Source organism: Micromesistius poutassou (assembly GCF_964030765.1).
Source record: "Micromesistius poutassou genome assembly, chromosome: 20".
NCBI lineage: Eukaryota > Metazoa > Chordata > Actinopteri > Gadiformes > Gadidae > Micromesistius > Micromesistius poutassou.
The window spans coordinates 3,719,663-3,725,125 of NC_140290.1; positions in this window are offsets into that span (position 1 = coordinate 3,719,663).

Below are 5,463 nucleotides of genomic sequence, written 5' to 3' on the forward strand. Positions count from 1 at the left end.
TCCTGTGGTGTTTTCTATCAACCTGGTGCATTTGTGGATATAGAGCTCCAGCAGAGCAACCCATTATGATGTTGAGACGCATGGATGCCTGAGTCAAGAGGAAACAACACATCCATCCTGAAAGAAGACCATCACAACACATCCATCCTGAAAGAAGACCATCACAACACATCCATCCTGAAAGAAGACCATCACAACACATCCATCCTGAAAGAAGACCAACACAACACATCCATCCTGAAAGAAGACCAACACAACACATCCATCCATCCTGAGGACCATCACAACACATCCATCCTGAAAGAAGACCAACACAACACATCCATCCTGAAAGAAGACCATCACAACACATCCATCCTGAAAGAAGACCATCACAACACATCCATCCTGAAAGAAGACCATCACAACACATCCATCCTGAAAGAAGACCATCACAACACATCCATCCTGAGGACCAACACAACACATCCATCCTGAAAGAAGACCAACACAACACATCCATCCTGAAGACCAACACAACACATCCATCCTGAAAGAAGACCAACACAACACATCCATCCTGAAGACCTGGAGGTGAAATCCAGCCGACCAAACCCTTTGGCAGATAGGAAGTTAACTGTATAACTGTCTATATAACTGGATAACAAGGCGCCGTGGCCTTCAGAGTGGAGTGTGTTCTTATTGAAAGCGGCTCCTCTATTGTGGCCTTATATAACCCAGGTTATTGTGTAGAGGAAATTGTGCTGAGTGCCTCTCTAGTGGAGTTCAGAGCAGGGAAAGTCATGTTAGGTGTTAGGCCCCATAATGTGATCTTAAGCATGGTAAAGGAAGGATGGGGTTTGGAGAGTTCCAGTTAGGCCTCACAGTATGTGCTGTGTTGCAGGGGCGTCAATAGAGACAGTGCGGGCGGGGCCATTGCCGGGCCCTTTGGGGTGGGGGGCCCGTAGAGAGAGCACTTGGTTAGGCGGAGAACAGAGTCTTTTGAGGGATTCAGACTGCCACCTCTGAAACACGTGTTCAGAGAAGAACTGTTTCATTGACACGGCCGTTCATATGCTTCATATGCCCTCGAAAGGCAAAGCCAAGGATTTCCTTTTGTGGGGTAAAACAGCAATCAATGCCAAAAAGAAATGATAATTTTTCATAAACTATAAAAAGTATGAATAAACTATGGGAAGCGATTCAATTAAATGAATAATTTGTTATTTTCTTTGGTATTTTTGTCACATTGATTGCTGGGTAATATGCGACATGTCGGCCAGCAAAATATTTGAGTATCAGACTCCGTGGCTACAATGGCAAATGCCAATGATATTAACACCTCTCAGTCAGAGAGAGGAAGGGAGGTATCGCTCAGTACAGGAGGAATGTAAACAATTCCTTTTAAATTGACTAGTACTTATATTAACAAGGTTAATATCATTTGTATATAATTGTATATTATAGTTATGATTGATATTTCCACGACAGTATGTAGTAGTCCGATGTCTAGTCCCTATTTGATCATGTGACGAGACGGTGGCTATTTTTTGTGCAAAAACTGAACGTCAAGACTGACAAGCTCAGCACATGTGCTGAGAGAGCAGTCATGCTTTCAAACATAGAAGCAGCAGTAAGAAAAGACAAGAGAGCAGAGGACTGGAGGAGAAGGAAGCAACGGTCCCTAAATTAGATTCCTTTGGCTTTTTTATAAGAGTAGCCAGCCCACGTACGACCCCCCTCCTGGCAGCAAGGCAGCAGTCTGCAGGTAACGCTAGGAAGAGAGATAGAATTATAGTCCTTAATAATCCCATGTTAGGCTATCGTGCTAGATATACTTTTCCCAATGGTGAACGCACAATGGTTTTGATAGCTTCCTCTTTGAGCTCTACTTTCCCAATAGCCCAGCCCAATAGAGTCCAGCACAATGTGGGTCAAATATATACATCTAATTGTGTGTTTGTGTATGCTTGTGGTGTGTGCTGTGTGTGCTGTGTGTGTGTGTGTGTGTGTGTGTGTGTGTGTGTGTGTGTGTGTGTGTGTGTGTTTGTGCTCCTTAACGAGGGCCCTCCATACTCCATATAGTAGTCCTGGGGCCCTTCATATAGTGGTCCTGGGGCCCTATTTGGCCCTTCATATAGTGGCTGGGGCCCTTCATATAGTGTCCTCATGGGGCCCTTCATATAGTAGTCCTTCCTCACCACCTGATCTGCTGTCTCAGCTTACTCAGTGGTTATTGATGAAGACTTCCATAACGTTAACGCAGAGCAGAAATCAATGATTAATCACAGGGGGATGTCTTTCTTTCTTAAGGCCATTTTTAGAGATTTCTTATTAACTCATGTGGATGTCATGTACAGCTAATGAATAAATAAATTATTCATCTTTCTTTTAATTTGAAAACCTTGGACAGAGACAAATGTGGTGGAGGAGCCTGAGACTAAGGAAAGCCCGACATCTTCTCAGGGAATATTTCTGGCTCCAGGATCTATCTCTTCCGTCCAACAGATCTGTCTCCCTGCTGGTGGGTGTGTGTGTCAGAGAGCTACCAGCTCATCAGTGTTTCCTCAACGCTCCGGATTATCCTCTCTTCAGGAACACTAAATACATGCAGCATGTTGCCTTAAAGATGAAGTAGGTACGATTTAAGAGTGAGTGTGTTTCTAAAGAGATGCCACAGCCATCCGTCAGAGTGAGTAAAGTGCTCTGTGAAGAATACTGTTTTTTAGTTGACTGTGAATCATTATGAGACCATTTTGATTTCCGGCCGCTCCTGGCTCATTCCTGACCAATCAGGACATCTCTTGGTGAGGGAATTCATTTTGGTGTTAAATGCTTTAACGCACCACCTCATAGATAACCCCAATCGAAGGCGCTCCAACAGGGAGGGAGTTATATATATATATACTATACAATTGTGTTTAAACGCTTGTCTGAATGAAGAAACAATATTTTAAGTTTGTGGCAATAAGTTGTAACTATACAAGTGTTCAAAACGCCCCTGCTAATGACCAATTTAATGAAATGAGAAAAAGTAATCAGGAGGTTGTGGCTCGTTGGTCTAGGGGTATGATTCTTGCTTCGGGTGTGAGAGGTCCCGGGTTCAAATTCTGGACGAGCCCTCAGGTCTGTGTTCTTGTGTCCAGTTGCTAGCAGCCAAGGACTGACCTGATGTGTCTTGAAAAACTGCAGGATTACCATTGACACTAAACTGGCATTTCTATTGGCAGGCAATTTAACAATTTTGTAATGGTCTTAGTTGCCGTCAACCTGCAGACTGCATTCATTGGAAATGCAATGAGTATGTATTTTTCACACTTTGGACAATCTTGTATTTATTAATAGATATCACCATGGTGTAATAGTCGGCACTCTGGACTTTGAATCCAGTGATCTGAGTTCAAATCTCGTTGGAGATGTGACATTCTACAAAACCCAACAGTATTCTAAGTAGCCCTCGTCCATCTGACTGTTTTCTTGTAGTGTACCAGATAATCACACTCTACAATGTTATGCTACTGAAACGCTACACAGGCGTCTTACTGATCACAACATACACTCAGACGCCTGCGAAGTACATTCAGCTTAGTCACCTATTCAACTTCGACTACTGCTTATGATCTGCTGCTTATGCTCATTTGCATAATTAGCTCCCAATTGGGTTAGTGAAAATTAAAGATAAGCACCATAAGACCTTGTGTACGTCTTCAAGGAATGTTGTCGTTTTTTTAATGGGATTCTAAGCATTTGAGCGAGACATTGACAGTCCACAGTATTGCCTTTGGAGAAATGTGTTTCAAAATACTTCTTGAACGGAGGTGATTGACTGGCAGTGTGGAGATTTGAACACAGGCCTCCTAAGAGACTGGAGACAAATACCACAAAGTACCCACTTTCTTAATGGCCTTTAAAAATGATGCTTCGATGCAAAGGGTTGACTGCCATTGGAAGGATTTGAAACAACGCCTCCACAAACCGGAGCCTAAATCAGCATATATCACAGGACATCTGTGACTTTTTTTGCATTACAAAATGACTTATTAGACTTATATGCACTCTAAATGAAGATAAAGGCAATACGTTTTTACTATATATATATATATATATATATATATATATATCTTATATTATATATATATATATATAACCTATATTACTGGGGCTGCTCCAGCCATTGATTTTTTCAGAATTGCTGAATTGTTGATCCGATGAAATTAAATTGATTGACTTATTTAATTTATAATTTTTTTCCGATTGATAAAAACAACTACATCTATCCTAAAGATCACTGCAATATATGACCTATAAATCGGGTCTTCAGTTCTCTATAGACCTCTGAAGAATAAGTCCCGCCTCCGAGGTGATATTCAGGGTTTATGAATGATTGTACATAACAAACTCTGTAGGTGACGAAGAAGTAAAAGCTGCGTCACGTTTTGAACAACACACATTTTCCGTCTAGTTTCGACTGGCTTTTTGGATTGTCGGTGCCATTAAAATAGCATTTATAATCGTTTACTACTTTAACGGCACCAACAATCCAAAAAGCCAGTCGAAACTAGATGGGAAATGTGTGTAGTTCAAAACTTGATGCAGCTTTTACTTCTTCGTCACCTACAGAGTTTGTTATGTACGATCATTCATAAACCCCATGTTATTTCCCATAGACATTTGACAGAGGGAACCGGAGCCTCGGAGGCGGGACTTATTCTTCAGAGGTCTATTGCTGGTCTCTGTTAATATTTAAATCACCTCTGCCGTTGCTCTCCCTCCTCTTCCTCATGCCATCATCCAACAGAATGGCTCCCCATTGATCTGTGACTCACTCTCACCTTTAGCTCCCCCCCACCCGCCCCCCGGGGACCCCCCCTCTGGGTACCCCCCTCATAATGTATCATAGACCTCTGATGGCTATTGGAGTTGATAACTTTGATACCTATCACCCCCCCTCCACCACCCCACCTCTCTTTTTCCTACCCTTTTTTTACCACCATTGCCATCCAATTACGAGACATCCAAGTGAAATCATGCTCACCATGGCAACAGAGCCAGCAAGCATTCCCTTTGATATCCTCCTGTCCCACTGGATAGAGGGTTTATCACTAGCTTCTAAAATTAGAGACTCCTTTTTCTATGGATGTGCGTGTGTGTGTGTGTGTGTGTGTGTGTGTGTGTGTGTGTGTGTGTGCGTGTGTTTGCCCTTGTGCGCGTGTTTGCGTGTGTGCGTGCGCATGTGCCTGTGTGTGTGTGTGTGCATGTCTTCATGACTGTATGTGTGTGCATGTTCACGTTCATGTGTGTGTGAATGTTCGTGTGTGTGTGTGTGTGTGTGTGTGTGTGTGTGTGTGTGTGTGTGTGTGTGTGTGAGAGTGCGTGGTCTCCAAAGGGGTCTTCTCCATGAAGATGCTCTAGGAGCCCCTGGATGACTCTCCCCCCCCCTCTCCCTCCCAGTAAACCAGTACACCCAGGGCACTGGCCAACACT